We start from the raw sequence: 21,679 nt of genomic DNA on the forward strand, positions 1-21,679 counted from the left end.
GTAGTATTTTGAATTCATTACATTATAAACATTGTGGAAATAAACTAATGGTCATAGATTTCTTAGTTATATTTGAGAATTTGAGATGGCACCTTAAACATACCTGTTACTGTAGCATTGGATTCAAAGAGAAGTAAAACAAGTTGTAGCTTTATCAGGATCTTGCTGTTTCTGCAAGAACTAAGCCATGTTTGCATCAGATTCAGAGGCAAGAAAAAAAGCGGTCTGGTATTTGAAGTACATAATTATCCACATTCTTCTTTCCTGAGGAAAGGGCCATCAGAGCTAAGACTTTTAGTCAATAAGCATCTTTGATTCACAAATATTGTGTGATCCTTAACGTCCCATGACTATTATCTAGAATTGTTTCAGCCTTAAAGTGCAGAGAGAGGGGAGAAGTGTGCATTTATATCTTTAGTACATATCATTAATGTATCTGTTGTGACATTTATCTATAGTCATGAAATGAAAAAATAATCTGGGCATAAGTGACTTTAAACGACTCCTATTTAGTTCTCCAAATTTAGTATTTTTAATAATGGGAATATAGCTATCAAGAAGACAAACTTTTAATAGCTCTTTAATGAAGCTGTCTTGATATTTCCTTTTCTCTTAAAAAACTCATTGATAGATTGTTTCACATTTCTACCTTGGTTCTGATTTTCTAAAAGCAAATTTGGTATGAAAGAGGTACAATAGAAAGACAGGCTAGTGTCCAAGTCTCTAAAATGGTGTGTCTCTGTGCAACGCAAGGAGAATATGCTCAGTGGTCAGTGCCAATACCTGGAAGTATACCAGATGCTTGGCAGTGTAGCATAGATCTTAGTGAAGGAATTCAAAGTAAGAGAAATTAAAAAAAAAAAAAAAGAAGGGACTATACAGAGGTATCCCTACACAAAATGGTGAAACTAGTAGTGTATGTTGCATGTCAGCCTACCTGCAGCGCCAGCTCTCTCCATCTTTCCTTCACTCCCTAAAAGCAGATGACTTAGTGCCCAACTCATGCATCCCCCTGTTTCAGACTTAAGTATTCACCTCCTGTTCCTATAATCCTTCAATGCACCAGCAAGCACCTATTTGAGCATCCATGAAGATAAAATACACACAAATATAAATTTGCCATTGTCCCAGTCCTCCAGAAACTTGCTGTTTAGTGGGGGAGGAGAAGCAAGTATGTAGATAACTAAAACAAAAGGCAGAGTGGTGTAGAGAGGGACAAAGAGTTACAGAGATGAGATAAAAGAGAACTAGGAGAAGAGGAATCATCCGAGGTGTAGGTTAAGATGTGGTCTGTGGGAGACTGAGACAGGAGAGTCACTGGAATCCTAGAGGCGGAGGTTGCAATGAGCCGAGATAGTGCCACTGCACTTCAGCCTGGGCAACAGAGTGAGAATCCGTTTCAGAGACAGAAGAAAAAAAGATATGTGCTGTGGTGTGACAGAGCTAAGGGAGGAGTTCCTAGAAGACAATGTACAAAGTCATGAGAAGAAGGTCAAGGAAAAGATCCTGGATTTGATAAGTTTAACATAACTATAAATGCAGTTTAAATTAGGTGATTCATGGATTGCATTGATTTATTCCTAGAATAACAAATATTAAAGGAGGTAACAAATTACATAAGTAGAGAGAAAAGAAAAGACAGCCAATTATTTAAATAATTCTAGCATAAGAAATAATACAAAACTATAAGGACAGCAGCGTTTCCCCCTATCTGTTCATGTTTTGAGGCATAATGGAAAAACCCCACTTTTTATTATCAAATGGTTTACATAATGATCAAGTACATTAAATCAAAACAGAAAAAACGGGCTTTAATAATACGGAAAATATCCTTTTTCTGCAGAGAACAGATTGGGGACTGAAAGCATCAGTTGGCTGGGTGGCTCATTAGCCATCTTTCATGGGTGGCACCACCTTGGAAATAACCAGGGCCCTGAAATAAAGATGAAAAGGCAACAAAGAGGGGACTCTCTGTTACCCTTAGGCAGGCAAATCAAAGCAACTGAGCCTAAAAAGAGACAGGAAAAGTTCACTTCAAAGCATTACTATTATCTTGCTCATTTCTGAATAACTGAAACCAACAGACCTCCCAACACACTTGCTGTCCTTTTTTGTCCATGGGAAAACAGGCCAGTCTATGAGTTTACTGGATATCCATTATTTTTATCTTGCAAACATCCCCTATTCCTTCTTTTGCTAACCAAATACTTTTTTTCCCTTTTGAGAATCTTTCATCCCCAAGAGGATGCAGGTGTTTGATTGTGTGAGCCAGGACAGCCAATAAGAGTACACCTTCAAAGACTGATCTGCTCAACAGAACAAGAGACTCGATTTCTTCGTAAGGTTACAAAATTCGTCAACTGTGTAGGGCTGGCCCTATGGACATAATGTGAGGGGAATTAAACCAGCACAGGAAGTAATGCTGAAAGCAAGTTAGAGAAAGAGAATATCATATTCTTCCTGATGTTGGTAAGCCCAGGACAAGCCCTGCTATTTCTTGACTTCTGAGTTACATGGCCCCATGCATTTTCTCTGCCTAAGTTAGAATTGCGTTCCTGTCACTTGTTACTGAGAGTACAGAATGTAGTACGTTTTTGAACTACACTTTTCCATAGGACACCAAAGAGACTTTGAAATCAAATTCTTCCCTGTTTCATGAGTATGGGTAGTGTGTATGCTGTAGCATGAAGATGTTCAGAGTGTCATACCACCTTAAGAATAATTACTGAAGGAGGAAGAATGAAAGCATCCAGGATGAAAATAAAGTTTATTTTTCACCTTCTTTCACCACTGATAGAAAGGAATGAGTTGTGTTGATATTCTAAGGAAATTCACATTTTGATCTCCCAATGAATCACCTATGGAAAATTAGAAACATGACGTTGTCACTATAAAGTGGCCCTGGTCCTGCAGATGACATTTGCAGCTTCAGTAAAAAAGTAAAAGATCAAACCTTAATTGATTACTTATTTTGGGGTGCACATGGCACTAAATTGCAAGTGGGGATGGAAGGGCGCAGATATCTTAGGAGAGAGGACATCCTGACACAAATAGACAAATTCCACTACAGTTCTATGAAAAAACACGTGTACATTATTTAGTAGGGTTAGCAAAGTCTATTTAATTTATAATACTGTCAAAACAAAGTAGCTTTATCACAGAGTCTGAACTAAATTTAAAATACACACCTAGTCTGTACATTGCTTGTCGAAGATTCTCAGTAAATTCTTTCTGATTGAATAAAAATGAAACGTTATCACTTTCAATATAACAGAAAATTTAAGCTGCGAATGCTCGTAAAGAAATTAGGGGAAAATAATGGGAACAAAACCTGCAATCGGCTTATCAATCGGCTTATTGTTGACACGCCACGCCACTGAGAATTAGTATCTAATTTTCTTGAGCCCTTATCTCAGGTAAAGCTATTGATTCAGGGAAATAGGTTATGCGGAAACCATGAAAGTTTCTAGTCTGGCCGACCCTAGGTTCACGACTCTTTAGTCCAGGCAAGAGATAAGCACCTGTCTCTAAATTTCAACATCCCTGTCTGTCAAATGGGAATAATAATGATTCTCTCATTTGGTGGCTGTGAGAGGTGAGTGAAAGGAGACTGAAATTTGACCCAGGAAATATTTGTACCTCTCACTTTAAAGGACAGAATTTTAAAAAATAATAAATGATCAGAAATTAAGGTAGAATATAGTGAACACTAATAGCGGAAAATAGCTAATTTGTAGGTGAGGTGGCTGAAAGGCTCCTACGCTTAAAGTGTTTGCTGGATGCACAGGGGATCTGGGATACATCCCGAACTCGGCAACAGGACCAACTCCTTTCCTCAAGGTTACAGAACAGCCAGGTTCCAGTTCAGGTCTCGGAATCTACCCATCCAGAGTTTGCACCCTTTTCGTTTTGCAATTTAAAACCGGGTTGTAGGGGGAAGGAGTGAAGGCAGCATGTGGAGAAAGTAAATTACAGTTCAGGCGACAGGAACAAGAAAATCTCCAAGGTCAGGGTTGGGTGTCAACGAATTATGCAAAATACTGCGGAATGAGAAGTCACAAACGCCTTGCAAAGAATTCTGAATTTTAGAAGCTCTTTGCAGATCCCCCTTCAGCCCGCTCCAAGCGGCCTTGGGTCCCTCTCTAGGCTGTCGGACTTCGCCTTCCTTTCCTCCTTGTTTTTCCCAGCAACCAAAGCATCTGAAAAACATTTTTTCCTCCGTAAATCTGAATAAATTTCCTTGCAACGCAGAAGCTTTTTTACCGCTTTAACAAAACTTTCCTCTGCTTCTCTAGGGAGAACCTAGTATTAGAGTTGCCCGATAGGCGGGACCCCGAAATCGGGGCAGCTCTGGCTTAGTCCGGGCTATTCTAGTGGGCGCCAGCACTGGAGGTGCAGTCTCCACTCGGGTGGGGATCCGAGCTCCGGTCCCCGCCGCGGTAACGAGTGTAAAACCCCGAACCCGAGTCAGAGGGCCGCGCTCGCGTAGGGGTTCGCGCTAAGTCCTCGCGGCTTCCGCAGGAGCTATTTTTAGCGGTGCGTGGCTCCCCCCGCCCCCGGCGTGGTAGCCTCCGGCTCGCGGCGCCCCGCGGCTCCTCTCGGTCTCCCCCGTCGCTGCCGGCTCTTGGTAGCTTCCACGCGGGCAGGTCCGGAAACTGAGCATGTCTGCAAGCGCTCGACGGCGCCGGCGGCAGCGGGGGCAGAGCTGGGCTGCGTCAGGCTGAGCCCATTCACCTCGCGGCCGCAGGAGCGCAGCGCCGGCGCCGCGCCGCCCAGCCCTGCCGAGAGGGGCGCACTCGCCGCCGCTGGGCCCGCCGCCGCTCACCGCAGCCCCCTCCTGGCGACCCGCAAGTAAGTTTGTGAGGCTGCTGGGTGGTGGGGCGAGGTCTTGGAGCCCGGGGGAGTCCAGGAGGGATAGCGGGAGGAGCGGCTGGCGCCCGGGAGAGCCGGCTGGCCTCTGTCCCCTGTGTCTGGTGCCTGTCCGAGCCACTTTGAAACCTGGTGGCCATTGGGATGTTCGAGCGGGGACGACGGGCAGAGCAGGAGGGCAGAACTAGCTCCAGCGGGGGCCCAGAGGGCAGACTTTGGAAGAAGGAAAGACCGTGCGGCGAGGGAGGGGACCGAGCGGGGAGGCTGGACTTGGGGCGCGGGAGCCTGGCCAGGGGACAGCCGCAGAAGGAAAGTGGGGGTGTCACCGGGGGATAGGGTGGGAGCAGCGTGAGCGTACAGTGTTGGGGGCGCAGAGTGGAGAGCAAACGTGCCTTGACCAGAGCGGCAGGAGGATGGGTGTAAAGTGGGGCGCGTGGAAAGCGGATTTGAACGAGAGCAAAGGACGCCGGTGAAAGGGACAGTGGGCTCCGGAGGACTCGGATAATTTGGGCAGTCAGTACAAGGTTAGGGGGCACATCACGATGGAGTCAGCCTGGAATCTGTCTCTGGCTAGAGTACTCGAGGCCACATGTTGGGAACTGGTTGGGGAGAGGATGGATGTAGAAAGTGGCCTGGAAGGGCCGGCTGGAAAATCGCTGAGGGATTCGAGTGAAGAGGAAGGGAGCTGTGCAGGATCGGGCGTTGGAACTGGGCTGCTGGTAGGGCCTGAAAGGTTCAGGAGAGGGTTGGAGGCTTCCCCGTGCCGCCCCTTGAATAGTGATTTAGTACTGTTCTCTGAGGTTCACTTTCACCCCAGGCTCCTCCTCCGTCTACTACCTGGCTTAGATGCACCTCGGCTCGCTGTAGGCGAGCTTGTAGGAGATTTAAATAGACATCAGGCAGTGGGGAAGGTAGTCGTTTATAGGGGAGAGCTGCTCGGGCTTCCCTTAAGTGGTTCCTGGCATGCTCAGGGTGCAGTGTAGGGTCTGAATGTGTGTGTTGCAGGAGTAGGGTGGGGTAGGGGGAGTGGTGTCAGTTCTAGACCACAGGAATTCATGGTCTGGCCCCAGAGGTGCGGTGTTTTTGGTCAGGAAGTCAGGCAGAAGTCTGCAGCGTGCAACTCGCGGCGGGGCGTGTGTGTGCGTGTGTGTGCGCGCGCGTGTGCATGTTTCCGGCCCGGGGTCGTGTGTGTGGCTGCAGCCTGTCTCCATGACAAGAAGATCCAGGGATCCACGGGCGGCACGGGGAAGGGATTAAGGGGAACATGCTTCCCTACGTCTTTTCTGCCTCCTTTTCCCAGAGTAGCATTCTTTGCTTATCCAATGATGCCTCTCTAACCTCTTCCTCTCCCCTTACATCCCAAACCTGATGCGGGTCTTCTCTGATTCGGCACTCTAAGGAGGACTCAGCCGCCGGCTGCGACCACCGTGGACTCCCTCTATGGAAGGGAATCCTGGGAGTCCCGGCCGTCAGAGGGGTTCCCAAATTCAAAGGGTTCTTCTCCAAGGCGTCATTCCGGGGGTCTGCGGTTCACTCTGCTGCCCCTTGCAGGTGATGCTGTGATTGTTGCCCGCGGACAGGGAAGCACCATGCCTCCAAAAGGCCACGGGGCGGAGAAGCAGGAAGAGAGACCAGCATTTAAGGGAATCTCTGGCGGAGGCCTCCCTGGAGTTCCCGACATGTAAATATAGTGAAAAAAGAAAACACTAGGTTACTAGAATAAACACGTCCTAAAATCTCTATGCAAAAACGCCTTTTTGAACAGCAAAGATTTCACCCACCAAAACAGGGAAGCAAGAAGCTTCCACAGTGTGCAGGATCCGAAACAGGACCTGCCCGGCCCGGCCCGGCGTTGAGGGGTGAGAGTGGGGGGAGGGGTTGTCGGCTTCTCCATCCAGCTTGCCATGTTCTGCCGTCGGTTTCACATTTTCAGAGAGACTTTACCAGATGCAGGAAATGAAGATGAAGGCAACTCTGGAAGGATGAAAAGAAGAGAGAGCAAGCACTGTACCTACTGTCTGCTATCTAAGAGGGCTGGTCTCATAACTAAAAGATCCAGTCCCTGAGATCTTGTTTGCAACTATCAGAAATAGTTCAGGACATCAAATTGCGCAGAAAAGATTCAGATGAAGAGAAACAAGAACTCTGTGGAAAACTGTTGGAGACAGTGGCACGGTTGTCTTAAAAGGTGATGTCTGTCCCATGGAGGGACACAAGAGCGAGGACAGCACGGTTCTAATGGCCAGGGCATGTCCTCTTATTCCATGTGACAGTGGCTGGCTGAGTTGCTAGGGTATGTTTTTGAAATATACTCTTTGAAATATGTTGATTATTCTAGACATCAGTAAGGTGGGATATTTGAATAAAAAGACTTCTGTCATTATTGGCTTTTATGGCTATGATTTTTTTCAGTCATTTTTATAAATCATGTGAAGGTAAAATAAATGATCATTTCAGCCATTAATTCTGTTCTGCACAGAATGCTGTTCAAATAAAACATCATCTGATATGTCTGCCTGTATTGTTTTGTTCGGGGGTCACGGAAGAGGGAAAATCGGCCAAATTGATTAGGGTGTCATATAAAAGCAGAGAGTAGGTCTGAGTAGCTCTTATAAGTGTGTGCAGGAAAAGGCTTCATTATAGAATGCTAAATTTAATGTGAGATGAGAGAATCTTTTACTCCCCACCTCCTGCATTTGAAACACAAAGGATTGTACCCTTGGGCTGGTTCCTAGTCTTTAAGTGGAAGCCTAACTGGACACTTTTTTTCTGGAGGATTGTTCCCTAAATCCTGGTAAGCTTTAGAAAATAGGCAATGGAATCTCTTTGTTGCGCTAAGGTAAAGTCATTACAAAGAAAAAAAAAAAAGAAGAGGAAGAAGAAGAAAGTAAAGGTGGTGAAATGGCTTGAGGAAGCAAAATGAGAAACAGAGATGTCAGTCAAAGTGAAAGAAGAGAAATAACTTTCTCTCACTTTAGGGATAGATCTTATTGATAGGCTTAGAGCAGTGATTCTCCACTGGGGGCAGTTTTGCCCCCCTAAGGGATACTGGCAATATCTGGAGACATTTTTGGTTGTCACAACTTTGGGGGAGAGGTGCTGCTGGTGTCTTGTGGGCCAGGCCAGGGATGCTGCGAACATTCTACAATAAACTGGACAGCCTCCTGCAATTATCCAGCCCAAATGTCAGTAATGCTTAATTTGAGAAACCTGATTTTCAACAAGATGTGCTTAACATTCAAAGCAACCCCTTTTAGGATACTTCCAAATATTCCTATTGGAAGTCCACCTTGAAAATCAAGAGTAGTTTATAAGAGACTGTCTTTGCAAAATGGTCCCACGTTCAAAAACACTTGTTTTAAGGAGATTAAAGAGGCTTCCTTTTGGCAGAACTGTTTTTCAGCCTTTAAAAAACAAAAAACAAAAAACCCTAAGACATATTGAGAATTTCTAAAAGGTGAATTATATGCATGTGTGCAAGAGAACTAAGTAAACATTGTTTGATAAAACCAAATCAAAAATATTCTGCTGTACTAATTTCACTGAACTTGTTTGGTAATTGCTTTTTAAAAGAGATAATCTTAATTTTTAATTAAAATGAATTTAATTAAAATTACAACTTGTAAGTTCTTTATCAAGTGAGGGATTGAACAATCAGAGAAAAATGTTAGGCAAATATTTATTTGAAGCCCCCAAAAAATTCCAAAAGGAAACCTTAGTATTTATAGGTATCTACATAGAAAGGTAAGAATGTTGTATAATTTTCTCATACTGTATTTAATTTCCATTTGAAATTGACATCATGGAGTGTATTGAGAAGCATCAAGCCTTTTGATTCTGGAGCACAATGCATTGACTAGAAAGGAGAAACAATACCTTACACTGATACATGTAATAAGACTGTTCTAATATCCCCTGCATGCAGGAACTCAGAGCACTTATTAGGTAAAAGCCTTGTCATTAGCACAATGAGGCCTAGTGAAACTAAAATTTGGTAATTGTTCCTACCTCCTCTTCCGTCCCACCATTCCACCCATTTTTGTTATTGGTTTGTTTCAGAATTCATTCTGAAGGTATCATCATTAGGGTTGCTTACTTCCTTTCTTGTTCTAATAACCATTCCATTCACCCTTACCTATTACTGTCCCTCAGGGGTCTGTGTTGCAGCAGACTTGATACTCCTGCTAAGACTCTGGGGAACCCAGCAACCCCCCACCCCGCTCTGCCCTTTCTCCTGTGGGTACAAACACAAACAACTCTTTTCTGCTTCTAGGTGGAATGAGGATTTGTGCCTGTCTTGGAAAAAGGCAGTGGGGATAGCCTTTGTTTTTCACAAAGGCAACCTCGGTTTCTCTGCTTGTATATTTACTGAATTGGTTTGTTCAATTGCATATTCTTGCTATTAGAGAGACTTCATCTTTCCCAAGGGAATAGTGAAAGAACTGGGGAAAACATGACTTCAGTGTAAGCAATGCTGGTATTGATAGAATGCAGCTGTCATTTTACTATGTGAAAACCCAATAAATATGATTTGAACCAATGATAATCAGATTTGTAAATTCCATAAGCATTTGTAAACTCAACAGTAGCAGGTTCTGTTTCAGACACTGGGACTCTTACACTTGCAATACCCAGATATATCTCTCAAAGTCTATCTGTACAAAGAAACATAAGATGGGTATTCATTTTCATTGAATTTGGAGCAATTATAGAGATATTTCCTGATTCTTGAAAAGACTTCAGAACACAATTGGTGAGATGCAGAAGACAGAAGAAATCATTAAGGGGAAAACAGTTTCATGGATTTCTATACAGCCTAGACAAGGAGGGAATGAGAAATTTGAGGTGAAAGGGATCAGTTCTTGTCTCTCGTTTCCTTTCCTTAGCAAATGGTTATTGATTTTGTTTGACACCTGAGCAAGGAGAGGTGGTTTCCTTCCCTGCAGATACTTGTTGAATGGATGTGTGCCCTTTTGCACTTCTGATAGCCACAGTGGTAGAAGACAATGGGCTGGCTGGCACTGGTAGCTAGAGGAAGCAGAATTTCAAATCAGTTCTGTTTTAATGGTGTTTTCAGCAAAGGTTCTAACCACACACTTTCAAAGACCAAGCATTCTGTGTCACTATTTTGAGGAGATTAATAGAAAGACTACAGACCTGAGCATTTTTGTTATTTTGGGTACTAGGCAATACCTGTGCTTTAAAGTATACTTATTTGGAGAAACCATATTTATTTGGGGGACAAGGAAATATTGATAAGATGGCAGCTCCTTTTACCTAAAAACAAACTTTCTGCTTACTCTGGCATGTCAATTATTGTCCCAGCTGGAAGGAGGGTCATGTGAGAATTTTATCAGACACCTTATGTTGCTCTTGCTGAATTCAGGAGCAACCACACACACACACACACAGAGCAAGATTTTGAAATTTATGCTGTAGCAATGGCAAAGAGAATATCTTTTTTACAATTTCATTTTATCTTACAATTGTTAAAGATAGTAATAGCAATGCAGGAAAAAGGCAACCTTGTTTGTGGAAGGTTTTACTTTTGTTTACAAATGCTTATTCATCTTAAGAAACAAATAGCCTGGAACATTTTCCCAGGCTTTCAGCCTTCTTTATAAATAGTGTGTCTCTTCTGTCTCTGGAATATTCATTATGTGATGTCGTTTGGAATCTGAATCCTGGGATCAGATGGCTGATACAGTTCCTTCTAATTTTGTGATTTAGAATTGTCTCTATCCTCCTAAAGAAGGTAAAAGAGACATGCTGTTTGTCATTGGGGGCACAGTAAAAGGTGCAGGCTGTAGTCTGTTTTACAGAATTACATGCATGTTGCTTGACCTTGGTCTGGGACCCCACTGACCAAAACACTGAACTCAGCCTTCTGGATTATGAAGCCTGATTTTCACAATTTTGATTTGAGCAACAGTGTTTTGACGAGATTTGACAATCAACTGATGTGTTTGAAAAGACTGACTGATAAGCCAGAATACTAACCACCCATTTACAAGGAAAGAGGCACAGACATTTAGGGAGGATCAAGAGCTTTGCAGTCAAATCTGGCACTCCTGCCTAGTAGCTTGTGACTTTAGATGAGCTTAACTTTATGGAACTTTATTTCTTCATCTTTAAAATGAAGATAATTATGAAGTGATTTGCCCGAGGTCAGTAGTCACTCTGCATCATTTCAGCTTAGTTTACAGTTTTCAAAATCTCCATCCAAACCTGCTTCTTATGAGCATGCTTATTTTCTTGGTTAAATTCATGTTTCTTCTATTTATTTAAAAATTCTCAAGAACCTATATTTAGCTCAAGAACTTCTCCTTTCAGTTGTTAGATTCTGGGTCTTCTAGAGCCAAAAAAAGGTAACTGATGGGTCTCAATTATGTTCAATTCAGGTATTGACCTAAATTGTCAAAAAGATTAAGCGCCTTTTTATTTTTTTCCTAATTGGGATGAACATAAATAGAGCTTTAGGTAAAGATACCTAAAACCAAACAATACCATATGCATCATGTCTTTCAACTAGGATATATTTTTTGATGATCAGAAAATTGAAGATTGGCTCTTGTTGATAAGTCTGTTATTAAGTTAATAGATGTTTTTATACCCGTTCAGTGGTGTTGCTAATATGGTTTATTGAAGCATTTCAGATTCAATAAAAATCTGAAAACCTGCTGTGTGTTGTTCATTGTAAAATAAATAACGTATGTATTCTTATTTGTAATTTATGGTGACTGATCTGCATATGATCAATTGGAATTATGAAAGACTTAAAGTTGGAAACCAGAACAGATGGAAACTTTGAAAGAACATTCCCTTTAGCACCACACAAGTTTCTATTCAAATCTCTATTCCTCAGTTACTAACTACAAAAATACTGGGCAAATTACTTTCTACCTTACTACTTTTTGAGAATCATATCAATTCCTGTGATGATTCGGTGAGATAAGCAAGGAAAGATGCTAGCATGATGTCTGGCACCCTCTTTGTCCTTGTACTCTGCTAATTCCACCACACTTCAGCTGTGCCCTTGCAAGTGATCATTTAAGCTTGAATTAGTTCCAACTGTTTTACTCTCAAGACTCAAAAAGCCTGATCTCAAGTTTCTTGAGGGAAAAAAAGAGAGACATGATTAATGACTATGTGAGTGAGTGGAGTCGGGGGCTCTGTGTGACTCTAGGCGGGACCTGATTCAGGGTTCACACCATGTGACCAGTTGCACTGCAGTTTCCCTTGCAATTTCTTGCCTCCTCTTCCTAAGTCTTGGGTATGTCCTTGAGAGGCTTACTCTTCAGGGTTCTAAGATGGCTGCCAGAAGCTTTCAGAGCTTCTTGTTCCCAAGTTCAAACGTAGTGAAGAGGACAGTCTCTTCCGATGCTTTTTACAGAGGAAAGAGGAAGCTACTCTTCCTAGAAATTCTAGCAAATATCCCTGGTCAGGTCAAGAGCCCTCCACCAGTCATAGTGGCCAGAAAGGTGGAATATATTGGTTGAGGAAGTATGTTTTCCCATAGAAAATTGAGGGATTGCTGTTTGTATGCTGATTGTATGCTAGCACAATAAGAAGCCACCACAGCATTTTTGTTACTTTTTGGCCCCAAAGAAAAATGTCAGAATCATGGTTTTATTTCATCTGGGTCATAGTTAAAGTCTAGAGGATTCTTTCTGTACCATTACTGTATATGTGTTTCTAGTGATTGATCTGAATTTTCAAGATTAATGACACCAGTGCACGTTAGCTCTCTTCCTTCAACCTACATCATTAGACTGGCTGGCTACACATTAGAATTTATGTTTTGCTACAAACAACTGTTTGTTCAAGGAACAAATTAATGTTTTTCTTACTAGATACTAGGTAGTAGAATCACTGTTTTCTGATAAAAGTCAGGAGAAGCTGTCATCATATAAATTGTTAATCTAACATCCAGTGATTTATTCCTTTGTTCCTGGGTTGCCTTAATAGCCTCTGGTCCTGCATTTACATACCAAATTACACTTTACAGGAAGGCTACTAAGATTTATGCAACAAACAAGTCTTAGTCTCTACAAACATGGGCAACTAAAAAAAAATTCCAGAAAGGTTAACTTGTTAAATGTTTGTATATTAAAAAAAAAAAAAAAAAAAAGATTCTACATCATCCAATAGGGCTGTTGAATACAGTCTCTTAAATGCACTCATTTTCTAAGATAAAATGTGATCTTACTTTTTAAATGAATATATTCACGCACTAAGGATGTTCTCTCTCATTTATTTTTCACCGTTTGCATAGATCACAGTCACTGGATGTCATACATCACTTATTAAGCAGAAGAATGTTAACAGCCATGATAAATGGCTTTGAGTGAAAAATATTTTCTTCTGTTTTCATTCATCCAATGGTTTAGTCACATAAATAAATGTAAGTGCCTTATTTTAAAATGTCTTAAAATGGGAAAATAAAATCACATATCTGCATTTTTAAAGTTAGTAGCTTTCAGGCTACTATAAAATGTAGTCTACTTGTGGTAAGTATGTCAGCGTAGCAATTGGTTTCCGTATGTAGTTTCCAACATGGGAGGTGGGGGAGATACTCTAGCACAATGCAGTTAAAAACTTAAAAACCACAGAAATGAACTAAACTTTCCTTATCTGTTACATCTATTTAGGTTCTTAAGTTCTTAAGAAAACCAAAGAAGTTGAAAGGTGTTCTTTCACACAACTAAAGTATCATTGAAGTGAGATTTTTACCTCTTTGCCGGCATGTTTTTAAATTTCAAATCAGCAGTCATATTGGTGGGTGTATAACAGAGAAAGCATAAAGTCATGTGAATGTTTCAGATATAGTTTTTAATTATCTGAAATATGAAATGAACAACTAAGAAGAAAAAATTACCATTCTGGCATGATAAAAATATTCTGTAATTTTAAGAAATACATAGAGATCATTTTAACATAGCTTTTAAGGCACAGATGTTGATTATATAATATATTAAGAGTTTTATGTTTTAGTATCACGCACACATTATGTTTGTCCCTAAACATTATAGGTAAAGTTTTCTTTGGTATTGCAGTTCTTAAATTATTTTTGCTGTCTAATGGGACTGAAAATAAAAGGTTGTTAGTAGCTTAGTTAGGAACTATGCATTTTTTAAAAGTTTTCCATCAACTGCCTCTTCTGACTGAAGCACAGAGATTTGCAAAAACAGTAATAGATACATTATAGATAACTGTACATGGAAAAGCTCTGAGCTAATCATTTAGATTATTTTGTGGAAGAGAATGGAGTAAGGGTGAAATTTCACTGGAACCTACTAATAGTGGTAAGTCCAAATGAGGTAAATCTTAAAACAAAACAGAACAAAACTAAAAGTTACAATGTTGTAACTTATCGGAGTTCCTTCACTGACTTAAATACAAGTGTATTATATTCAGATTAAGCAGAAAGGAATCCATTGGATGATTATGGAGGAGTTCATGGAATTGAAGGAAATTCTGAAGAGCAAGACCTTGGACAGGATAATATCCCAGTGCTGGAATGGATCAGCTCTAGCTGTTTTCCATCATTGTGTCACTGTCCTCAAGACTCCTCATTTAGAAAGGACAGAGACAGAGAGAGAGAGAGAGAGAGAGAGATCGAGAGAGAGAGTGTGTGTTTGGGGGAAGAATAGGCTATTTTGAACCAATAGTCCTAAAGCATAATCTATAATCTGTTGCTACTGGAAGAGGGGAATAAATGATAATGTACCTGCAGGCACATTAGACTGATGTCCATTCAGGATGCAGAAACTTGCTTTAGTGATCATGAATTACTGGAAAGAGAAAAGGAAAACCAAAACCCTTGAGTGTATTATCTCAACAATGTCTATATGGTAAACAGAAATACTGTTTTCATTTCCTAAGGCTACATAAACTACCACAAACTGGGTAGCTTAAAACAACAGAAATGTATTCTCTCACAGTTCTAGATGCTAGAAGTCTAAAGTTAAGGTGTTGGTATGGCCATTCAGGCTTTGGAGGCTGAATGGGGAGAATCTGCTTCTTGCCTTTCTCTTAGCTTCTAGTTGTGCTGGCAGTCCCCGGCATTTGTTGGTTTATAGACTCATCAGGCCACCAGTCTCCATCTCCATCATCTCATGGCCTTCTCCCCTGTGTCTCTGACTCAGATTCATAGAGACAGAAAGTAAAATGGTTGTCGCAAGAGGGTGGGGTATGGGGGCATAGGGAGTCATCGTTTAATGGGTACAGAGTTTCAGCTTTGAAAGGTGAAAAGACTACTGGAGATGGATGGTGGTGATGGTTGCACAACGGTGTGAAGGTACTGGATGCCACTGAAATGTACACTTAAAAATGGTTCACATGGTGTATGTAATGTCATGTGTATTTTACCACAGTTAAAAAAATTAAACATGTAAAAAGTGAAGACGACATTAGTGAAAATTTTCAATTCTTAAAAATCAAGTGAGGGCCAGTAGGATAGTTGAGAGTAACTGGGAGTCTCAGACACAGGGGAAATCTGTGCTCATCCACGAGTTCTTTCCCAGGGACCTTTACTTAGTACTTACCAGAAACTTTGGGGACAGAGAAGTTGACCAGAGAAAGCCTCGTTTGGTTCCACAGGTGTGCAAGTAGTGAGACTCTGCCCTTAGGAACAGGCACAAAATCCCATGTACCACCCCAGATATTTCTCTCATGTGAAAAGCCTTATACAACTAGGGGAAGGGTAGAAACTATAGAGCCTAGGGTTCTGCGCTTATCCAAAACAGAGGTCTGCAAGACATACGGAGCATATTTTGGTGCCACATGAAGAGGGAGGGGCAGAAAAGTTGAGGAAAAGCCAGCCCAAGGCCCAGGTCCGTAGGGCCTAAGACTAAGGTTGGACCCAGAGAACTCAAAAGTTGACAGCAGCTGCGTTCATCATTGCCCCAAATTGGAATAACCCAGGTGTCTTATCCGTTGAGGAAGGGATAAACAAAGTATAGTCGTGGGTTCCACAGAATAGAATTTTACTTGGCAATAGAAAGGAACAGAGGGAATTTTACAGACTGCACCACTGTATCAGTGATCACTGAGGATAATCATTGGGGCAGGAGCCATGAACATTTCATGAAAACGTTTGGAAAATGTAAATATTTGGAAGTAGATTAAGACATGCCGGGCGCGGTGGCTCACGCCTGTAATCCCAGCACTTTGGGAGGCCAAAGTGGGTGGAACAGGAGTCAGGAGTTCAAGACCAGCCTGGCCAAGATGGTGAAACCCCGTCTTTACTAAAAATACAAAAATTAGCCAGGTGCAGTGGTGCACGTCTGTTGTCCCAGCTACACAGGAGGCTGAGACAGGAGAATTGCTTGAACCTGGGAGGTGGAGGTTGCAGTGAGCAGACATTGCACCACTACACTCTAGCCTGGGTGACAGAGCAAGACTCCATCTCAAAAAAAAAAAAAAAAAAAAAAAGGACAGTTATATAGAAAGCAGGAGCACTTGGACTGATTATAAGGGGAGAATATCAGGCCGGGAATGAGCGACCATAATTTTTCAGTAAGGAAAATATCCTATATACTATCTGAATTTTTTTCATTATAATACATAAAATACTACTGATTTATATGCGATATTCTATTTTTAAACTCAAACACATTTATCAATATATATGCAACTTTTCCCCCACCCCAGACTTATGTCAAGTTAATCATGGAGTCTCCAAGTTTAAATGATTTTAAAAATTAATCTAAAGTCTTTCTAAAATAGGCGTTTTTAACCTGTAGCTCATTGACATGGATAGAATTCAGTTAATTCACAAACCTGGACAGAGAAAATGACATCTTTATTGTTACTGACCTCTAATTGAAATTTGGCATTTTCATTAATTATGGGTGTGGGTCATAAAGCACATAAGTAATTAGCAGTACCTGTCACTTTGTCACCAATGGAAGTCATAGAGAATATATCACATTACAGTTGTTTGCAGATATTTTGAAAAATCATTTATGCTCATCACAACTTTGAAAATATGATTATTAGACCTACTGTTAGAACTTTTTATTTCAAGTATAGTTGACTCGAACAATAGGAGAATTAGTGGTGCTGACCTGCCACACAGTTGAAAATCCACATATAACATTTGACCCCTCAAAAACTTAACTACTAATAGCCTACTGTTGACCAGAAGTCTTACCAATAACATAGTTGATTGTGTGTGTTATACATATTATATACTGTATTCTTATAATAAACTAGAGAAAAGAAAATGCTATTAAGAAAATCATAAGGAAGAGAACATATGTTTATACATTAAGTGGAAGTGAATAATCATAAAGGTCTTTATCCTTATCCTCTTCACACTGAGTAGGCTGAGAAGGAGGAGAAAGAAGAGGAGCTTGTCTTGCTTTCTTGGGGTGGCAGAGATGGAAGAAAATTCACTTATAAATGGGCCCATACAGTTCAAACCTGTGTTGTTCAAGGGTCAACTGTATTAATAAAGAAACACATAGACTGTGTCAAAATTTCATTCTTTTAAAATTTGATAACTGTTTTTCATTGCATTTAGTTTCATTTGAAATCCTAAGTATCTCATTTTTAGAATGTATTATAGGTTTTACAGACTCCCAGAGGGATTCATAGAGCCAAAAAAGATGAAGAACCTAAAATCTTTCTTTGACTCCTCCCAGTAGTAAGTTCTATTCATTGTGAACACTGGCTTGGTCCAGAAAGCCAGAACTGTTGAGGGTGTTCTGACCACACTTGTGCTTGATCTGCCGGATGTCAGCTATGCAATTCCATAGGAAACACTGGTTCTAGCAGGTTTCATGCCATTTGCTGAGTGGGCACGTTTCTGAGCATCTGTAGATTCTCTGTGGGCTTTCTAAAGGGCTTTTCCTATGTGGAGCCAACTCAGTCTTAGAATTCTAAGTGCTGTGTGCAACCCATTGTAACATTTCTTATCAGGAGGCCTAGGTTTTAGACCATCCCATATGCATGACTCTGGATCCCTGGAACCCCAGATGGGGAGAGGCCACTCTGAGTTTACTGGGTTCAATCTCATGTGTTTGTGAATTCCAGAGGACTGATGTCAAACTTCCAGGCCCATAGATCAGGGATATTTTTGTAAGTTTTAATGTAGTTCCCTGGTAGGCTGGCTATGACTTAAATGAACGTATCACCCTTGACAAGATCCATACTCTTACCTTTTAAACTTTATTTATTCTAAGGGCTGTTATGCCAAAGCATATCATTTGAGGGACTTAAATATCAGTGGAGGTAGTGGTCAAAGGGCATCCCCCTGAGGAGTAGGAGAATCGCTTCCCCATGAGTCACATTTACAATTAGATACCCATTTTACAGCTAAACTTTCTATTTTAATAAAGCTCATTTCATTTTTGACTCCCTGACAGGAAGTTTTGCCTCTTTTAGAGTAAAATCTGCTTTAGTTTAACTTGTGTCATTGACCTAATTCAGGTCAGTGAAACCTCACAGTTATTTAGGAATTTCCTGAAGTTACTAAAATACTCTTACTGTGGCCTTCCTGATGTATTCAAGGAATGCTAATCATAGTGACATCTGCCAAATGAAAATATATTTACTGGGAAACAGCAGTTTTAGGTTGCATGAAACTTTTTTTTTTAAACTCTTCAAACAGCACCTTCCCAAATGCACACACCATTTTTCTAACAAATGCTGGGGATCCAAGTATGTGCCAGGCACTCAGCTGAACACAGGATACAATAAGGGGTAAAGCAAACATGGCCCATGCTTTCATGGAGCTAATAGTATAATGTGTGTGCTGAGGAGAGGATGTCAATTAGACTACCTGGGAGGTACTCTGAAGGCCAAGCAGAGGGAGCCAGGAGGTTACGCTGCACGGGAATGGAGGGGCTGCCTAGGTTGAAGGCCACTTGTAGCTGGGGGCAGGAGTAGAGAGGTGTTCCAGGCAGAGGAAATAGGTTGGCACATATGAGGACACCAAAGATGGTCAGAGTGTCTGGGGCAAGGTGAATGTGGGACCAGATGGAGTTGGAGAGGTAAGCCAGTGCCAGATAATCCAGAGTCCTCTTGGTGAAGCTAAGGATTTTGGTCTTTGAAGCAGGGGGTGACATGATCCACCATCCTTTATTGGAACAGACATAACGATATCTATTATCCAAGAGAACAGATAGTATTCGGCAAAATCAGCATGCTTAGCAACTTTAAGAAAAAGTCTTCTATTTAAACATAATGGACATGATACATATACCATAATACATATACAACATTACAAATGTGCCTTCACCTCTGGACAGCAAGCTTTCAGTTTCAGTGCTAGGATTAAATTACTTAGGTTCTCTGAGGTTCTGAGGGGAGGGAATTCTAAACCACTTGCCTTTGTCATATGCCTTTGAAGAATTGTTTGTAACGTTTCCATTATAAAATACTATTAACATTAACTTCAATCTTTTTTTTTTTTTAAAAAAAAGGCTGTTAAAATTATTCAGCTCTTTGCTTGCTATTGCCATAGCTTACTTGTTTATTTGAACTTTATTATAAAGGGCTGGAGGTATTGTTACTGCAATTGAATTGAATTGTGTAGCAAAATAGTCCCTTTAGGGATGGTAATCTCTAGTACATATAAATTTATATATATATATATATTTTAAATTATACTTTAAGTTCTAGGGTACATGTGCACAACGTGCAGGTTTGTTACATATGTATACATGTGCCATGCTGGTGTGCTGCACCCATTAACTCATCATTTACATTAGGTATTTCTCCTAATGCTATCCCTCCCGCCTCCCCCCACCCCACGACAGGCCCAGTGTGTGATGTTCTAGAAAATTTTGAGTCTCCCATTTGATTAGCAAACATGAGCCAAAGTCATACTAAACAATCGTGTACATGGCCCTTCAGTTACTCCTCTGAATTAAAAGTCCTTGCAATCTTTAGATCATTTGAGTAAGAATATAAAATGCAATTTTCATTTCATGTGTATATTTTTTTAAATGAGAAAATTTTGTCTGCAGACTAATTGGGCAGCGTTAACTACCAGTGGGGGTTAATTACTTGCCAGCTCATTATATTATTCTCATGGAAACTCAATTTGTTTGTGGATATTTTGGAGCATTGGACAGTAACAAGTGTCCTTCTGTTTAATGCTGCCAACCCGGGTCTGTGTGTCTGCATATGTACAATATCTGAAACGTTTCACGTGAAGCAAAGACAGCTTGTGCTGAAACAGCTGGCCTCCACCTGCACTTGGGAGGCTCATTATTAGTCACCAGGTACTTTTTATCTAGTAAGCAGAAGATGTAAGAAGTTGCATATTGATTCTGCATCGTGAGGCACTTTCAAAGGCTCCTTAGACAAGGATATTCAGAGGAGATGACTAGAGCAGTTGTAGAGAATTATTTTTCCGTGTGTGTGGCATCTTTATACATGATGTCAACAAGAGCCTCAGAGTCTGACTACTATCAGAGGACCTTGTTCTCTAGCAGGTTCTGTTTTTGAGACTGTACTTCTGTGAATGTGCATCTTTATGCAGCTTTCCTTTGTGGACTATCCCTCCTTCTGGGAATGTGTGTCTTTAATCTATGCAACATTCCTTTGTGGACTGCCCTCACCCGGTAACCGACTTTTTCAGTCCTGTGGTAGATGTGGGGCTAATATGACACTTTTGCTCCTGTTCCCCTAGGGGCAAGCATGTGAACTATCCAGCCAAATAACTTTCACATCTAGTCGCAGTGAGTTGCTCAAGGATAGATTCATGATCTAAGCTGGTAAAATGATGACCGTATTCCCTGGGATTTTGACAGAACGCTAAAAACATGCTGTCTTTCTTATGGAGGTTACAAAGCTCTTAGGATTCTTGCCTAGTGCAGCTGATGCCCATCCTTGCTATCCAATGGAGGAAGCCTGCCTGAAAGTGAAATTAGTGAAAACAAAACAAAAAGTGAAAAACTACATCTAGCCCATTAATCCTACCACACCTGCAGCCAATATGATTTCTGAATATTTCAGCTGCATTAACCCATTTTTCACTTCTATTTAAGCTAATGTAAGTTAGGTTTTTTTTTTTTTTAATGAAAAGAATTAAAACATAAATGCTGCCTAAACTGTCCCTACACTGACTGAGGTAGAAGCAGGAAGGTAGAGTCTGAAGATATCATCTGGTATAGATGTAAAAATTTCTGTTGCCCTGAGACAAAAAGAGTTTGTAAGAGAAACCAAAGAAGGTGGTAACTTTTCTGTCCTGTTTCCATTTTCTTTAAGTAGCACTGGATGTTTTAACAAAAGCTTTTTACATTCCGAGGTTGTAGAATCCCAGTTTTTCTCATATACAGAAATGAGAGACTTTGTGTTGCTATGTATTACAGAAACAAACATAAATGAGCTGGATGAATCCTAGTTACAGCTTTGCCATTTGAAATCCATGGATACATTTATTTCTCATGCATTTCCTTTTAGCATGAGGTATTCTAAGGTCTATTGTTCAATGAATAAGGTATTACAACTCCAGTAATGGTCTGTAACATGAATAACAAGATTAGAGGGAACAAGCAGTAAAAATAATAAAAGACAAATTATCTTGTCGATTCTCTATTTCTAGTAACTCAGCAATAAAAGCCATTTATGTTCTCATTTGGACGTTAAATAGCTAGAAAATATGAGTCAGTCATTTTGGATGCAACATTCTGCTGCAGCTTCATTCCATTTAGTATCGTAGGTATCAGTTTCTTACAGACATTTCCTTCTAACAACAGGAAAGAAAAGATACCCAATACGGTAATAAAAATGAGTATTTCAAAAGTCCTGTAGACTTAAAGTGGAAAGCAGAAAAACAGAGGAACTAAAATGA

General features: G+C 40.8%; 1 protein-coding gene across 3 annotated transcripts in view; it reads left to right on the top strand.

The window, feature by feature from the left end:
- The first annotated feature begins 4,661 nt into the window (after positions 1 to 4,661).
- The window catches only part of OXR1 (oxidation resistance 1), a 510,160-nt gene continuing 493,142 nt past the window's right edge, over positions 4,662 to 21,679 (top strand). For 2 of the 3 annotated variants that reach the window (XM_033203135.1, XM_033203139.1), the window contains exon 1: positions 4,662 to 4,851. The gene's annotated coding sequence lies outside the window, so the exon portion shown is untranslated. The remainder of the gene's footprint in view (positions 4,852 to 21,679) is intronic. The other variant, XM_033203132.1, reaches the window with a different exon arrangement.

This window comes from Trachypithecus francoisi, unplaced genomic scaffold (genome assembly GCF_009764315.1).
Source record: "Trachypithecus francoisi isolate TF-2019V2 unplaced genomic scaffold, Tfra_2.0 Lachesis_group7, whole genome shotgun sequence".
Taxonomy (NCBI): Eukaryota; Metazoa; Chordata; class Mammalia; order Primates; family Cercopithecidae; genus Trachypithecus; species Trachypithecus francoisi.